Source organism: Rhagoletis zephyria, unplaced genomic scaffold (genome assembly GCF_001687245.7).
Source record: "Rhagoletis zephyria isolate East Lansing unplaced genomic scaffold, Rhagoletis_zephyria_1.1 Rzeph_scaffold_01851, whole genome shotgun sequence".
Taxonomy (NCBI): Eukaryota; Metazoa; Arthropoda; class Insecta; order Diptera; family Tephritidae; genus Rhagoletis; species Rhagoletis zephyria.
Genome location: NW_016158935.1, coordinates 45644 through 63914, shown reverse-complemented (window position 1 = coordinate 63914; position 18271 = coordinate 45644). Strand labels below are relative to the sequence as shown.

General features: G+C 40.9%; 1 long non-coding RNA gene across 1 annotated transcript; it reads right to left on the bottom strand.

Annotated features, from left to right (window-relative positions):
- Nucleotides 1-13188: 13188 nt before the first annotated feature.
- LOC108365360 (uncharacterized) lies at nt 13189-18008 on the bottom strand. Its single transcript, XR_001847918.1, has 3 exons — nt 17997-18008; nt 13861-13862; nt 13189-13286 (listed from the first exon to the last, which is right to left on the bottom strand). It is a non-coding gene; the product is annotated as an uncharacterized LOC108365360 (long non-coding RNA).
- Between the last annotated feature and the right edge of the window lie 263 nt (nt 18009-18271).

Genomic DNA, 18271 nt, shown 5'->3' with positions numbered 1-18271 from the left:
AAAACGGAACTACGATCGAAATGTAGAATAGGTATAGTCGCAAAATTCGAAGATTGATCGAAAGGAAACGGAACGTAGAATACCAAAGATGCCAAACGGAGAAAATTTCGATTCGAGTCGAAATGCAGAATAGGGCTGATACTGAGACCACCACCCTTTCCATGGTCAGTTTTCACTGCGTCTATCTTTTCGATAAAGATGAAAAAGCGTTGGGTCGAAAAATTCGTCTTCGTAAAAATCACTATTAAGCCATGTTTCGACAAGAACATAGACGTCGTAATCACAGCGAGACGTGCTTAAAAATACTTCTTTAGATTTAGTCCGCATACCTGACATATTTTGGAAGAATATTTTAAGATGCTTACTCGAAAAAGCATTGGCGCGTATTCATAGTCCAGCAACTAAGTCGAAACTAACAAAGTTGCAACTTAAATTTAAGTATCAACTTAAAATTTACCTCTATTCATAGTCGCATTTCAGACTTCTACTAAGTAGTTTCGGCTTAGTTTGCAATAAAGCAAAACGAGTGTGAAAATTTATCGATTTTTCTTTACGATATTTTGGAAAAATTACATTTTTATTAAATAATGTCAAGTTTGATCATCCGTTTATGTAATTTTTATTTTCATTGCATGATTATGCAAAATAATAAGGTATCTTCTTGTTAATTGTGTGAAATAGCCAGAACAACCGCAGTGATGTGAAGTCGATGTTTATCGAAAGCATGCTGTTAAACATACAAATAATAGATATCTAAATGTTATGCACAAATTTACTTAAAAAGAACTAGCGTGAAACTGACTTATTATTTGAGAATTTATCTAAATTATTCCAATTATAAATTTGTGATTTAGCTTTATTCGAATTGTAATACGCATTTAATCTTCCGAACCGATTAAAATGGATCGATCTTTGTAAATTTTAATTGGAGATTATTCAATATTATCAAAATCACCCTCTACCAACTTAATTTTTACATATTTCGTCTGTTTTCCCTTAATTTGATAAAATACTTCTTCCTAGTTACGACTTAGTTGCAGCTGCAGCCGAAACTAAATTTTAAGTTGGTACTTAGCCAGAAAAGTCGAAACTAAGGCGACTATGAATAGCTTTAGTTGTGACTTAGAATAGTTTCGACTTAGTTGAGTACTAAATATGACTATGAATATGCGCCATTATGTCTTAACGGCGCACTATTTGTCCGGATCTGGATATCCTTCTTTCTGAAAAAATCTGAAAGGACGCACGCTAATGTCCACTAACCAAACGTTAGGTCCAGAATCTTGTCATAGAGGGGGCACCACACCAAATTTTAAGTTTACAGTGCTAAGAGATTCTAAATTAACACCCTTTTTAACGAGCTTATAGCAGGCTAGGTGTTCACAGCTGATTCCTGCTTGTTTTGAGACCTACTCAATTACATTTTGCACAAAAACATTAGGCTTGGAGGAGGATACATGCACCCATTTCTTTTTACAGGTCTATTTTGCGCTGGTAACATAAATTTTGTAACCGGTAATGAAAGTGTCTGTAAATTTTTAAACCTTTTTCGAATTCTGTGCTCTCTTGTAACCGGTAAATTTGGTTACCATCTCATAAGCTGGTAACAAAATATTGCCCCGTGAAATATGTAATATAGGAAATTCCACAAATCTTCATAGCAGAATTGCTGAATATTTCCCCTGCATTACCAACGTACCTAGAATCGCGGTGACAAGAAGTGGTAACATTTTTTGGTAATAAAATTTTCCGGTCACAAACCGGTAACGCGCAGAATAGAGCTGTTAATAGCAACTTCCAGCACAGTGTTGGTATTCCTACCAACTACGACGTTTTTACGTTTTTTTTTTTTAATTTTTTTGGTGGCATAGTCGACCATTCGTGCAGGCCTCTAGCATTCGCCGGCAAATTAGCAGCAGGTGAAGTAACAGAGGACGTTGTTATAGCAGTCCCATTATTCACCGCAGTGGCATTAACAACGTTAGTATTGGCGTGCCATACTTAACAGCGGCAGAGTAGGCTTGCATTCCAGAACTAATGTTAACCACAGCAGGGATACTAGAAGCGCCTGTATTAGCAGAAAAGGTAGGTGACGATGGTATTGCAGTTCCGCCATTAGCAGCAGCAGCATTAACAGTTCCGCTGTAGGCAGCAGTAGCGTTAACAGAGTCGGCAGTATGTAAACCCGAAGGTTGTAACATAGAGGGCATCAACGCACCGTCGGATGTTCCGTCAGTGTTAGTGGGAGGAAGACCATTAGCACTCCGCTCCACTGGGGATAGAGCGGGCATATGCTGAGCCCATGACATATTACGCATTGGAGAGACAGGAACGGCTACAGTTACCTCCTGTATATCAGTCACACGATTATTATTGCATTTATTGTACATAGCTCCGCGAGAATTAACAGCACTGCTTTTAGCGTTAACATTAGCCGAAACCTCTATCACTCCATTACATTTAGCATTAGGAGTGTACTCGTACGCCCAACTATCTTAAAGTTTTAGAAAATTTTACTGGTTTTGCGTTCTCGTACCAAAAAAACTTGCAAAGTAGGGGAAATTGAGAGAGAAAAATGTGAAAAAGAGCTGCAAATTTCTGCTGGAAAAATTTTTCCCAGCTAAAACTTGCCAGTAAGAAAATCAGCTGATCACAAACACATGTTTGTAAATAAACAAAAGAAAATATGGCCTTTTTGAGTTATTTATTGCAAACTTTATTATTAATGCTAGTATACAACGAAAAAGTGAGTAAATTTAATAAGCACAACGTTTGTTGAGTTTATTTTTCGTTAATTTGCTATTAATCTCCAGTTTGTTTACTCTAGTGTGTGCTGACTATGGTTGCCGTATGAAATTTTTCGTTTGTACCATAATTTTCCTTTAAACATACCAAACTAGATGTAAATGCATGCTGAAATGCTTTTTTTGCTGAAGTTTTCGGTTTTGGTAGGTTGATTGTTGAAATTAATTTTATAATTTTAAAGCTACATCTGTAGCTATATCTGTTACATTTCTTTTGGATCAATGATAGGTGTTTGGAGGAGATAATCTTGTTTTTGAATACGTCACTATGTGATATCCCAAATTATTATGAAAAAATAACTTATTCATTCCGATATAATTAATTTGGATTTCAAAAGGTTTTTCTTATCCAAAACTATTCAATTGTATACAATGCCAAATCGGGGGAAAATGTACCAAGCAGAAAATAAATTGCCAAATTAATCACCAGTGGAAACTGTGCAAGTGATCAGCTGTTTCGAAGGTTGCAAGTTTTTGCAAATTTTGCGTTCTCGTACTTCTGTTGATATTTCGTCTATTTGAGAACGAATGCTGTTAAATTCTCAGAACTTTTGCTGCTGGAGAATTTTGTCCTCTCAATACGAGTACACACCTATTGTTGTTGTCTAGGTCAGTTTTGTTAAAAGCAATAAAAGCATTTTTGAGATCAGCAATTTGCAAAGATAGATCTTTGAATTTTTTATCAAAGACATTAATTATGGTCTCAATCAAAAACGTTTGACCGTCCAGTAGCTCGTTTCTGTAACAATTATCTACCAAAGCGAATTGAGATATGAATTCGCCGCCCTGTTCTCTACTGCTAATGAGTAGTAGAGAATGACGTATATTCTCTACCAGTAGAGAAATAATCGGTAGAGAAGAGTTACACAAACGAGCTACAGAACAGTCATAAGTTTTGCAAAGCTTTCCGGGTATCTTGATGCACCCCTCTCACATATAGCCAATATGGCAGTTCGAATTGAACAAATTCACATCATATTCCGAGATGGGGCCAACGCAGTAGCCACGATGAAAAGTTTTCTCACAGAGCCCAAAACATGGCATATCACTTCTCGAGAAGGCTTTTCCTAGGGATGCGTGATACCGACACGATATTCAATATATCAATATCGTTGTTCAACATATCGGTTAATTTATATCGACATCAGGTGTTGCGATACGATATCGATACAATATTTTGTTTCGATATTTGAAATATCGGAAAATTTTCTCCACGTTCTCTAGGCTTCTGAACTGAAAATTAAATTGAGTACATAGTTGGAAAATGTGTTCGTTCTCGCAAAACAGCTTTTGGCATAGTAACCTTGAAGAACAAAAATTCATAAAAATATCAAAATTGCTTAAATCAGTTTGCAATTCTCAATAAATAAATGCTCGTAAATTTATTTCTTCAAGAAAATCTACAGCAAAGGCAAAATACTTCGTGCATATAAATAATATTAGCTAACCAAGACAAAGCAGAGCTGCTGTATGGCATTTTAGGCTTTAGCAGATTCAATTGATCATGATATTTTGTATACCGAACAAAAACTTAAAAATTCTGTTTTTTGAGGTCATTGGGAAACCCCCTTGAACGGTACTATTTGTACTTCACATTTAGAAATACATATGTACGTATGAAAAGGTGTGTCTCTTTGAAAGTACTAGACATGCTTGTGAGGAGGGATAAATCAAAGTTGTAGGATACTATTCTTTCAAACTCATTTGAGGCATTCACAGCGGTGTCGTAAGTGTAGTATTTTCGTATGTCCTAAACTTTAAAAGCTTAAATAAATGTTTAGAGAACTTGAAACGACAACCAACTATTTTTTAACACTACAACAATTCATAATGTGACTTTGATGGTACTTTGCGAAGCCCCTTAATATATTTTTAGGCGTTTAAAGTTTGCGTCATACAACAATACGACACTTACGACACCGTTGTGAATACCCCAAATTAAAGTGCATCTTATTCAAAGTAACTTCGTTATTTGAATTTATGCTTATTCGCCTTTTAATTACAAATATACGTGATGCGCAAAAAATGTCTTTATTAGCCATTTCGCTTTCGATATTTCCGATATTCAATATATCGATATTATTTTAGTAGATATATCGGTATCGGATATTTAGAATTTAGAATATCGCGATACCGATATACCGAATTTTCATTGGCGATACGCATCCCTAGCTTTTCCACATTTTCCGCACGAGTCAACGGGCCTGAGCACACTAGCCTGCTCAATCGGACTGAGCAGTCCACCACTCGAACGCACACTGGACTGGGGAGTCGGCCGAAAACAGGTTTCAGTTTTGTATACATGAACTACGCATGATTGGGTTAGTGCATGTGGCACATGCAAACAAAACGAAATAGAAAACATGTTGTCTATGTGTGCGTGTCAGTCCACCGTCAATCCGCGATTTTCGCGGACTGAAATGAGCGAGGTAAACTCGAACTCTCTTCCCCCTCTTATCCACACAAAACCGGTTTTAGGCGGACTGAGCAGTCCAGTGTGCGGAGGCCCAGCCATGGCGCGAAATTAAAGAAAACAAAAAGCAGGAGCCGAACGAAAACACGTCCGCTGTCAAGAAAAGACGTCAGGCGATTCAATGGTTTGTTCACAATAGTATATTTTTCACAGCTGAGAAGCTTTGTTTGCAAATCGAGCAAACCAAATTATGTTCTTATACATATATTTAAATTTGTGCAAATTAAAATGAAATAAAAAAGAAAGCGAGTTTATGAAAACGTGGTCTAAATGAGTACAACGGAGTTCTGGTTCAACTAAAGAACGTAGTTAACAAGAAGGACAACTCGTTATAATTGTAGCGAAAGTGAGCAACAGGGGCGTACTTTCTCTTTTGCCCTAGTGCGTTTTTTGATTAGATGAAAAGAGAAGGCACGCCCCTGTTGCGCACTTTCGCCACAATTAAAACGAGATGTCCCTTCTTTTTATCTACGTTCTTTGGTTCAACCAGCGTTGCCGTTTTCAATTCGCTTAATTATCCAAAAAGATATCTAAACTACCCACAAATCCCCGAAAACATTTTTAAATTCCCCGCAAATTACCCACAATCAAAATAGGTGTAGTTCCTTCACAAAGCTTTGTGTTATTCTTTATAATAAAAGTTGTGTTTAATGAGACCAAAAAAAAGTGCAGAGCAGCTCAAGTTAGAGCATAATCGAGCAGCTGTCAAAAAAACAATAGAGCAAGTTAGAGCAACTCAGATCAGAAATCTCATGAAACACTTTTCAGGCAGAAATTCTCAAAACAGTTGCTTGCACTAAGTTACAGAAAATCGTGCTCTCAGTTGCTCTAGTTCCACTTAGCGCAGGCTCATGAAACAAAAAGTAGAGTAAGTTAGAGCAAGAAAAATCCTCGTGAAACACAATTTTGTGAGATATCTTAACCGGGCGTAGCCTAGAGCAGTTCATTAAACACAGCTAAATAATATATTTTTGTTATTAAAATTCACTGCATATTTTGTTTATTAAGTGTTTAATAAAATAGTAAATGCACATTACAAAACAGAAAATTGCTTATTAGTGAACAAAAAAATGTTTGGATGAGGTCAATTCTTTGAACTGTGTTTGTACAAATGCATTTGGTCATTAAAATTTTATCTTAGTTCTTCAATTTTCATTGTTGTATTAAGATACAAAATATATGAAAAATATTACTGTATTCATGAGTAGCTTTGAATTTGATTACTCCCTGGATGTTACTTGGAAGCTTTAAAAGCTGACATTTCTTTTTTAGGTTCAAAAGCAACCCAACCCCCATTCCCGAAAACTCCATTTCTTACAGTAATTAAAGCGTTCACAGTATCCGTATTCAATTGGTTTCTATTTTTAGTTTTTATATTATTTAAATTACTGAACACACGTTCGACGCAAGCATCTGAAAACGATAGTGACATTAAGGGCCAGTTTTTTAGTGCCAGTTTAAACTTAAGGTAAGTAAACTGAGTTTAAATTAAACAGCTGGCTGATCTTTGATTGGCTGATCTTAGTTTAAACCAGCCAGATCGGGCGTTTAAGCTTAGTTTAAACCATGGCCGTGCACTGAAAAACTGGCCCTAATGTGCCTATTACAAATTGCAAATTTGGAAATAGGTATGTTTCACAACTACCTTTCAAAGACAAAACGCTCTCTCAATATTCCGCGGCTGGCTTTTAATAATCTAAGCTAAGACTGCTGAAATCTAGTAATGCATGACTTCGCTACTCTGAATCAAGTTTTTGTTCATTAACGTGCTGCGCTAGCACAGAAAATCGATGGAAAATATGACGTAAAGATTTCACTTGAAATGCTTGAGCAAATTTTGGATCAACAATATTTATTATATTAAATAATGGATCACTAAAATCAAACCTAGAGAAAGAGAGGAAGCTTCGGTGGGGCCACTCCGACTTATTCGGTTTAAGGGCTCACTGAAGTCTGCAGCGTCTGTTCAATAGTAGGTGCGGCTGCAGGCAGGTGTCTGTCTTGGAGCAAGCGGCTCGCGATATAAACGTGTATTTGGTTGCGAAACCACCCCCGTCCCAGCAATGAGTTGTACGCTGGGTTGGGACCCGCCACGTAAAAACCCCTTCCAGTGAAGAAGCGAAACAATGCTTCGGATGATACCCCCTTATTATGACGACCACGGCAAATGTTTAAAGGACTACGATTTGAGGGTATGCACCTGGAATGTCCGGACCCTTAATGGGGAAGGTGCCTCTACCCGGCTGGTTGATGTCCTCGTAAGAACGAAAGCTGACATCACCGCCATCCAAGAAATGCATTGGACGGGGCAAGGCAAGCAATGCCTGGGGCCTTGCGACGTATACTACAGCTGCCATGTAAAGGAGCGCAAATTGAGTGTTGGATTTGTGGTGGGAGAGAGACTCCGTTGCCGAGTACTGTCGTTCACCCCCGTGGACGAGCGTCTAGCCATAATCCGCATCAAAGCGAGATTCTTCAACATCTCGCTCATCTGCGCCTATTCCCCGACGGAAGAGAAGGATGAGGTATCCAAGGATCTCTTCTATGAGCGCTTGGAGCGCATGTACGAGCGCTGCCCCCGCCACGCTGTCTAAATCGTGCTTGGAGACTTCAATGTCAAGGTGGGTNAGAGGAAGCTTCGGTGGGGCCACTCCGACTTATTCGGTTTAAGGGCTCACTGAAGTCTGCAGCGTCTGTTCAATAGTAGGTGCGGCTGCAGGCAGGTGTCTGTCTTGGAGCAAGCGGCTCGCGATATAAACGTGTATTTGGTTGCGAAACCACCCCCGTCCCAGCAATGAGTTGTACGCTGGGTTGGGACCCGCCACGTAAAAACCCCTTCCAGTGAAGAAGCGAAACAATGCTTCGGATGATACCCCCTTATTATGACGACCACGGCAAATGTTTAAAGGACTACGATTTGAGGGTATGCACCTGGAATGTCCGGACCCTTAATGGGGAAGGTGCCTCTACCCGGCTGGTTGATGTCCTCGTAAGAACGAAAGCTGACATCACCGCCATCCAAGAAATGCATTGGACGGGGCAAGGCAAGCAATGCCTGGGGCCTTGCGACGTATACTACAGCTGCCATGTAAAGGAGCGCAAATTGAGTGTTGGATTTGTGGTGGGAGAGAGACTCCGTTGCCGAGTACTGTCGTTCACCCCCGTGGACGAGCGTCTAGCCATAATCCGCATCAAAGCGAGATTCTTCAACATCTCGCTCATCTGCGCCTATTCCCCGACGGAAGAGAAGGATGAGGTATCCAAGGATCTCTTCTATGAGCGCTTGGAGCGCATGTACGAGCGCTGCCCCCGCCACGCTGTCTAAATCGTGCTTGGAGACTTCAATGTCAAGGTGGGTAAGGAAGGGATCTTTGGAACCACCGTCGGAAAATTCAGCCACCACGACGAAACGTTCGACAACAGATTGATGCTGATCGACTTCGCCGGGGCCCGCAACATGGTAGTATGCAGTATTAGGTTCCAGCATAAAAACATCCGCCAAGCTACATGGCCGTCTCCAGATCGAAAAACAAGAAACCAAATCGATCATGTTATGATAGACGGAAGGCACGCTTCCAGTGTTTTTGACGTACGCCCACTCCGAGGCCCAAACGTCGACTTGGACCACTATCTTGTTGCAGCCAAGATACACTACCGCCTCTGCGCAGCAGAAAATGTGCGCCCAAATATGCAAGGAAAGCTTAACGTAGAAAGCTGCAATCACAATAGACAGGCAGTGCTTTCGCTACTCTACTCTGACACCTGCTCTCATAGAGCACTCTTCAACAAACCGACATATGCGAGCAGTGTAACCACATTTCCCGCTCATTAAGTACCGCCACCGAAGAAGTAGTCGGATTTCAGCGAGCCCGAAAGAACAACTGGTATGATGAGGGGTGTCAGGAAGCTGCAGACAAAAAAGATGCCGCCTACAGCGCCTTGCGATCGGGCGCAGCGCGAGCCATGTGGGACCGCTATAGGGATCTGAAGAGGGATGCGAAACGTATTTGCCGCAATAAGAGAGATGCCGAAATATGTGAGTGCGAAGAGCTTGAAATGCTGGCCGACAGGAAGAATGCCCGAAAATTTTACCAGAGAGTTAGGCGACTTACGGAAGGTTTCAAGACCCGGGCGTACTCTTGTAAGAACCACAATGGCGATCTAGTTACCGATGTTCAGAACGTATTTAAATTATGGAGGGAACACCTCCACGCTACTGAACGGTAGCAGCACGGAAAGTTGTGGAGAAGAAGAATCCAAGCCCCCAGACAATGATGACGAAGTCAACGTTCCTCCGCCTGACCATGACGAGGTACGAATAGAAATAACGCGACTGAAAAACAACAAAGCTGCTGGAGCTGACAACCTGTCAGCTGAGCTATTCAAGTACGGTGGCGCGGAGTTGATAAGGTGCATGCATCAACTCTTATGCAGAATATGGTCAGATGAACGCATGCCCGACGACTGGAATTTAAGTGTGCTCTGCCCAATCCACAAGAAAGGCGACCCCGCCATTCGCGCCAACTACCGCGGGATCAGCTTTCTGAGCATAGGTTGCAAGGTCTTATCGAGCGTATTGTGTGAAATACTGAAGCCCACTATCAATGAACGGATTGGGCCTTATCAGTGTGGCTTTAACCTGGAAAATCCACCATAGACCACGTATTCACAATACGCCAAATCTTGGAAAAGACCCGCGAGAAAATGATCGACACTCACCACCTATTTGTCGACTTTAAAGCCGCTTTCGACAGCACTAAAAGGAGTTGCCTATAAACCGCTATGTCTGAATTTGGCATCCCCGCCAAACTGATACGACTGTGTAAAATGACGTTGAGCAATACCACCAGCTCCGTCAGATTTGGGAAAGACCTCCCCGAGCCGTTCGCCACCAAACGGGGCTTCAGACACGGCGACTCTCTTTCATGCGACTTCTTTAATCTGATGTTGGAGAAGATAATAAGAGCTGCAGAACTGAACCGCTCAGGAACAATTTACTACAAGAGCGTGCAATTGCTGGCTTATGCCGATGACATCGGCATCAAAAACCGCGAAGTCTGTTATGCCTTTTCCAAGTTGGATAAGGATGCAAAGTNATCTGATGTTGGAGAAGATAATAAGAGCTGCAGAACTGAACCGCTTAGGAGAAATTTACTACAAGAGCGTGCAATTGCTGGCTTATGCCGATGACATCGGCATCAAAAACCGCGAAGTCTGTTATGCCTTTTCCAAGTTGGATAAGGATGCAAAGTGAATGGGTCTGGTGGTAAACGAGGACAAGAGAAGTATCTCCTGTCATCAAACAAACAGCACATTCGCGCCTTGGCACCTACGTTACTGTTGACAGTTATAATTTCGAGAAAGTAGAGAACTTCGTTTACTTGGGAACCAGCATTCACACCGATAATAATGTCAGCATGGAAATCCAACGCAGAATCGCTCTTGCCAACAAGTACTGCTTTGGACTGAGTAGGCAATTCAGGAGTAAAGTCCTCTCTCGACGTACGAAAACCACACTCTATAAGTCACTCATCATGCCCGTGCTGGTATATGGCGCAGAAACATGGACAATGACAACATCCGATGAGGCGGCTCTTGGAATATTCGAGAGAAAGATTTTGCGGAAGGCTTACGGGCCTTTACACGTTGGCGACGGCGGGTACCGCAGACGATGGAACGACTAGCTGTATGAGACTGGCGTGCTTTGTTGAACCCGGCCAAAATCGCTTAGGCGGTTACAGCACCAACAAGTGCTACTTTGGACTGAGTAGGCAATTCAGGAGTAAAGTCCTCTCTCGACGTACGAAAACCACACTCTATAAGTCACTCATCATGCCCGTGCTGGTATATGGCGCAGAAACATGGACAATGACAACATCCGATGAGGCGGCTCTTGGAATATTCGAGAGAAAGATTTTGCGGAAGGTTTACGGGCCTTTACACGTTGGCGACGGCGAGTACCGCAGGCGATGGAACGACTAGCTGTATGAGACTGGCGTGCTTTGTTGAACCCGGCCAAAATCGCTTAGGCGGTTACAGCGCCATTTAAGAAACAGAATAAGAAAATCAAACCTATTGACTATGTCAGAAACAAGCTCTATGTAAAATGACTGACATGTGGCAAGAAAATCTGTTATTAAAATGCTCGGAATACTTAAATCCTTACTAGCGTTTTCCAAGATTTCAGTAGCTGCAACACCCAAATAAAGGTGATTGATATCGATAAAAAATGTTGGATTCCTAAATTCTGCCTCAAAAGTATTCTGGACAAAATCGAACGTAATCTATTCGAAGATAATTACAAGCTTAGGTTCAGCGGCGTTTCAGATTGAAATAAAATATTAAAATTACATGTTAGTCCAAGAACATACGACATAAATTCTAAATAAATAATGGTAAACTTGTTCTCCATTATACAGAGCATATATTCAATAGTACGAGATGGATCCTCAAAAATTGAAATTCTCAAATAACTGTTTAAAGCACTATAATATTACGTTCGAATTGGCCCCATTTAACTTGTTAAATGAAAAGAGCTTTTTGTAAAACACAATCGTCCACATAGAACATTTGGAGTTAACTTTGACAGTTGTTTGATTTCAAATAATAATTTAAAAAAAATATCCAAAATAAATTTTTTGTGTTTCTATGTGTTTTGTGTGAATGTCTGCTCCATGATATTAACGCACACGTATTACTTAGACACTTCAACGCCAACGCCAACGCCAAAGTCTATGTGGAGGGCCTTTACAATGACAGCAAGCATTGCCATAAATACACAACAAACAAATCGTTTTAACATTAAGAAACAGCGCGGCGAAAATCTCAGCTCTTCAGGCAGACTGCCTTGTATAAATTCGCCTTGCTACAGAGTGCTTTACAAGAATCAAAATAAGGAAACTCTAACAAAGTTAATTTAGAAATTTTTATGGAACTTGAATTCTTCATAGATAACTATTAAGAGCGAATTCCCCAAATTTTCCCACAATATATCGTTCCCCAAAAATTACCCACAAATACTCAAATTTCCCCGAATTTGGGGAATTACCCACAAAACGGCAACGCTGGGTTCAACGATTCGTCAGAGGATGAGACTGATATGGTGTTCGCATGAGGCTATTTTGCGTTTAACTCACGCCGGGTTGCACGAAAGAAAAAAAAAAAATGATTGACTAAAATTTAAAAATATAAAAAAATATCAAAATATTCGCCATAAAAAGGCGGCCTTTCAACTAATCACTTTCAACAAAGGTGGTCGCCAGCCAACATTTAGCCATTCAACTTTTTTTTCGTGTAGCCCTGCGTGAGTTGAACGCCAAATCGCCTCATGCCATTGTGCATACTTACAAGTGACAAATGTTCTTCTTCTGCCTGGAAACCGCCTGGAAGCTACCTGGAAAGTACCTGTCAAAAGGTATAACTATCCTGCCAAAATGTTAGACAGGGTGTTTAAAGTGATGTAAAAAAGGCAAAAGTTATTAAAATAAAGTAAAATAATTGGCAAAATATGCATTTAGTTAAATAGATTCCTGCATGTATATGCAATTTTAGTATTTTAAAGCGTTTTGGTCAATAACTATTGCACTTAGTAGAACTTTTTTGCTGTTTTTGTCAGAGTCTGTTTAAAGTTTTTTTATAGATATTAGTGTAACCCTGTAGCAAACAAAATCAGGTGATCTCATCTGTGGGGCATTTCTGCAAAACATCTGATTCTTTTTTCACTTGTAAGTATGCACAATGCCTCATGCGAACACCGTGTTAGTAAACTGGCCAGGAGTAGAAAATGTTTAAGGAGAGTTTAAGTGTAGTCTTTCGAATACGTTTTGAAATAAAATATATTTAAGAAATCTGTCTACACATTTATTAAAAACTTCCGACTATCTAAAGAGGCGTTTGTGAGCCAAATCTATTTAAAATATTTTAAAACTATCAACAGCTCTACGATTTTGTTATCAGAGGTCGTGCCAACTGAGTATTGGGATTTTATTTCACAAGTAAAACTAGCCTTTCTTGATTAGTGTTCACGAGAACTGCATGAAACTATTACAAATTTTTTAAAATTAGTAAGAAAACAAATGAAAAATCATACATTTTTCACAATTTTCTTACACTTCGCTACACCATCAAAAGCAAAATTCTGTTCGACAGAAAATTCGATACTCAACGAAAATTTCGACACGCTTGCATAGCTCATAATACGAATTTCACTTTGGTTATCGAATGCAACTCGTAATAAGCGCCTATATTTTTAACGTGTTAACTTTTTTCGCTGTTTTGTTTAGGGAAAGCGGCGACCGGGACCACTTAATGTAAAAATCTGCATATCGTGAAGCACCTGAAACGCAACTGTAGAAATAATAAAAGACGATTTGCGTAGATTAACATTTGTAGTTGGTGTTTATTTAAAATAAATTGCAATATAAAATATTTAAATCTTTGAACTTCTACTTGGCGCGCTTAGTTGCGGCGATTCTCGTCCATATTTTCTTCGCCAATGGTGTTAAGATGATTTTCCAGAATATTCGGTAGTGATGAGGCGATTTACAGCACGATGAAAAACAGTAGTGGCGCCATCAGGGATACCGCTACTTTGGATTTTGCTGATTTGCAAGTGCGAATGTCACAGGGTGACTAACGCCTCTCCCCCCGTGAATCTCCCCGGGTTTCACCGTTTAACGTGAGTCGGGGTAGACGTTTGGCTGGACGACGCAGTACTTCTCCGCTTGTCTTTAACTTCTGCCATGCGCACTTGACCATCTTTCGTCGGAAATACCTCGGTGATACGACCTCTCCGCAATTGACTGCGTTGTAGAGTGGGTTCACCAACCAAGACTAGGTCGTTTACTCGAAGGAGGGTAGCTTTCTCCTTCCTCTTAGTACGGCATATAAGTTGGGGCAGGTACTTTGTCGTCCATCGTTTCCACAAGCGGTCTTTGAAGTTCTGCGCTATCCTCCATTGCTTTCGCAGGCAAAGCTTTACGTCGATTGGGTGTGAAGTTTGTGTTGAATTCACACATCCCAGCAAGAAATGGTTCGGCGTGATGGGCCCGCCGTCGTGAGATACCGGCAAGTCTGCTAGCGGCCGCGAGGTAATAATATTCTCAGCCTCTATCAGCACACTTTGCAAGGTTGCTACTTTAGGCGCTGTTTCACGTAAAGTTCGGTTTAGTAGAGATTTAACAATTCGTATAAGACGCTCCCAGAGACCGCCTGCACTGTGATTGGCGGGGCAGTTGAATAACCATTCAATTTTACACTTCGCGGCTTCTTCTTGAATTCGGTCGGTATCAAATAGTTGCTCAGCGTTTTTTAACTCCTTTTGGGAAATTGATCCCATTGTCGCTTCTAATCCTTACAGGGGTCCCACGTTGATTTACGAAATTTCTGAAGCATAAAATAAATGCGTCTGTAGACAGATGCTCCGCTAGTTCGATATGCGCTACTCTTACGGTTAAACAAGTGGAGATAACACCCCACCTCTTCTCTCATCTCCGCCCGATTGCAATACTATAAGGCACCAACAAGTGTACGCCTGTGTAAGAAAATGGTCGCACATAGGCGCGACAGGATTTACTTTGCTCAATCTGCATTCAAGATAGTTTCGCTGCACACTTTTGTAGAGCGTTTTAATATGCGGAATCCAGAATGTTAGTCGAAGTGTTATAACTCCGAGGTTCTGGTGATGACCTTTCTCGTGACTGTGCTTTGCGATTAGTTCTGCGACGATATGCTTTGACGGCACTAAAATAGGATGGCGCGCCCCGAAAGGTAAATACGTTGCCATATCGATGCGGCCATTTAACCTCAGAAGACCCTTTTTGTCGAGATAGGGTGTGACACTGTACACTGCACTCTGGAAAGGCGACGCGACGAAGAGAGGTCTGCAATCTCGCTTGTGAAATACTCTTGTTGCACCTTTTCACAGATCATTATCTCTGCTTCTTCAATTTCCACAGCGGTAAGTATATTCGACAGACGCATATCGACTGGCTTTCTATTAAACAACAATTTGGCTCATAACACCCATGCGACTATGCGTTTTATCTTTAAGTATGAACGACATTTAGTAAAATCAATGAAATTTTGGCCTACGAAGGCCTTGTAGTTTCTCTCGGAGGAATTAATCCATTGCAATAGGGTTTGCGAGTCGCTCCAAAACAAAATGCCGCTGATTTTGAAGTCGTGGTAGCTAACAAGCATTTTACTTATCGGTCGATTACGGATAGCAACGCAGCCACGGTTTGGTTCTCAGCTGGCAACGCAACCGGAAAGAAAATTTTTATTAGGAATGGCAACTATCGTCAGTTGCTGTAGAGTTATTGATAATCGAAATTTGACAGTTCGACAACCAGCAAGCGGCTGTAAACAAGCTGTGCGAGTAAAATCAAATGATTAAAATAAAGAGTTTTAAGGAAAAGACAGCAATAAAGCTAAATTTATCACAATTATTTGTTTAATAGGAAGAGAAGTGCATGAACGCGGCCTCAATCAGGCGACATTTGTACGCGTACGCGAAGAAACTTCGTATGGAACTCGAATGGGTCGTCTTTGGTGTTCCGGTAGATGCCGAGGGTCTTTTCGGTGGTTTCACTGCGTTCCAAGTTAATTGTCTCACGCGTCGGTGGTGGTTTTTTGTTCAACGCTCTCTCTACGTTTCTGCAGTTGGATATGAAATCTCGTAATTCGAAACCCCCTTCCAAATTGATGTTGATGATCTATTGGCAGACTGTAATGACTTCGTGTGTATCATCAAAACTGGCAACCAGGTCATCCCCGAAGTGATTAATTATTATGACAGATGTCGCTTTCGGGAATTCTGTTTCAAATTGCATCATCGTCATCAGAAACTCTTGTATAGGGATGTTGGAGTCCCCGTTCCGCCATAAATAACGTTGTGCGTGTTGATCTATCGGTCGCACCTTTATTTGTCAGAACATCTCTCAGGTATCTGCCGCAACTCCGATCTTCCCTTGTTTAAACTGTAACAATATGCATATTAGCGGCCCTCAGCAAGCCTTTCAACAAAGCTGAATTCAGTGACACTCCATTTACGGCTGCGGCGTCAAAAACTAAGCGAAGCTTGCTAGGTTTGTTAGGGTTGAAAACAGCGAAGTTTGGCAGATACCAGATTTGAGAATGTGACGCATTGAGTTCTTCATCGGTTACCTTTCTGGCTACCCTTTTTCTACATACTGGGCTATATCACGTTTATACCGGAGTGCAAACTCTTCGTCACGGCTCATCCTCCTTTCAACCGATAACAAACCCTTTTCCGCCATCTCTCTGCTGCGTAGAAGCTGAAGTGGAAACGTTTTCCACAGTAGCCCGACCTCGTAGCGATTACCTAATCGCCGAATAGTTGACTTCAATATAGCTTTGGCTTGCTTCTCTGCGTCGGACTCGAGCTTTTCTATAACTGGGCTTATACTTAAGTTGTCCGTTCCGAAATAGTTTGACAGCAATTGATGTAGCTGTTGCCATTCTCGCACTTTCAGAATTCGTGAACCTGTCATTGACACAAACTTGGTCGGGCCATACGCTAGCCAATTCAACGACGTTTTGATAGCCACCGGATTTTCATGGTCAGCCTCAACGGTACTCGAGCTGATACCTAAATGTGCTTCATTTAAACCAATATACAAAACTGGTTTTGCCATCATGCAGTCTTGCAATGGCAGGTCCCTTGAATGGTGGGAATACTCTTTAGCGAAAGACTGCTTAGATAAATTCAGATTTTTTACCGTATGTACATTTTTCAATGAAAATCTAGTATTATCGCAATAGTTACCAATTTGAGAGATTACCTTGAATGATTCCACGGTCACGACCCTGTCGTTGTACCACTGGAGTGTAAGGGGTTGACGGTGACCCTTAAGCTCAATATTTTTGGCTGCCTCGTCTTCTATGATTGAGATCGCTGACCCTTCGTCGAACATTGCCAAGACTTTTAATTTACCATTCGGTCCATAAAGATTAACCGGAAGAATTTTAAATAGCTGCTTAGACGTCAAGTGTACAAGACGGCAATTCAGCAGCGGCTGCATGCTAATCTGTCGTTGGGTTGCTTGTTGCGGTACGGATTGTTGTTCATCACTGTGTAAAAATTGGTCGTGGTACCTTGCACAGCTCTTTGTACCACAAGGCGTCAGTGAACCACTTCCGATCTTTCTGGTACACCTACCGTTTTAAAGGCTTCACACCTTGCGATTGAATGGTTGCCGCCACAATGAAAACACTTCATGGGCTCTTTCATCTTGTATGTGCATCAAATAGGAATGATCGATATTGTATCGATTATTCTGAATATCGATACTTTATGGCGCGATACTCGATTTTTTGAATCGATATTCCCAGGTCGATATATCGAAGACATCGATACTTTGCCCACATTATCGATATTTAAATTGAAATTAATTTTTCATCTACAAAAAAGTTTATGGGAAAATACTAAATTATGTTTACAGTTTGACAAATAGCTTGCATGGTGTATACGGCTCTTAACTCGTTGCCAACGTTAGACTTATTAGGTTTGTTCCACACGAGCCCGCGGGTACCCGCGGCTGTCCAAAGCAGCCCAGAAAGCGTTACACATGCCAGAAAAATGGGTAATAGAGAGCGAATACGTTCCACTTTTGGATCGTAAATGTCTTCTTCTTCTTGCACGAAACAGCCCGGACTTTTTTCGGGCACAAATGTGCAAAAGGGCAATTTGAAATAACAGCTGGTGTTTAAATCCGTAAGCAAATTTTATAAAACACAAAAGAGGAAAATACCACAGAATTCTCAGAAAATGTAGTTATTTGGTAATTTTATTAGCCATATAAGATAAATACACGTAAATAATTGTTTAGAGCTGATTTGTTGATTCCGGGCACGAAATGTGGTTTTCTGCGTTCCTCACGCTCTGCGCGCTTTTGGCACGTCTTGACACATTTTGACATTTGTGAGAGAGTAACTTATTTTTACGCTCTAATTACTGGAGCAGCCCGGAAAG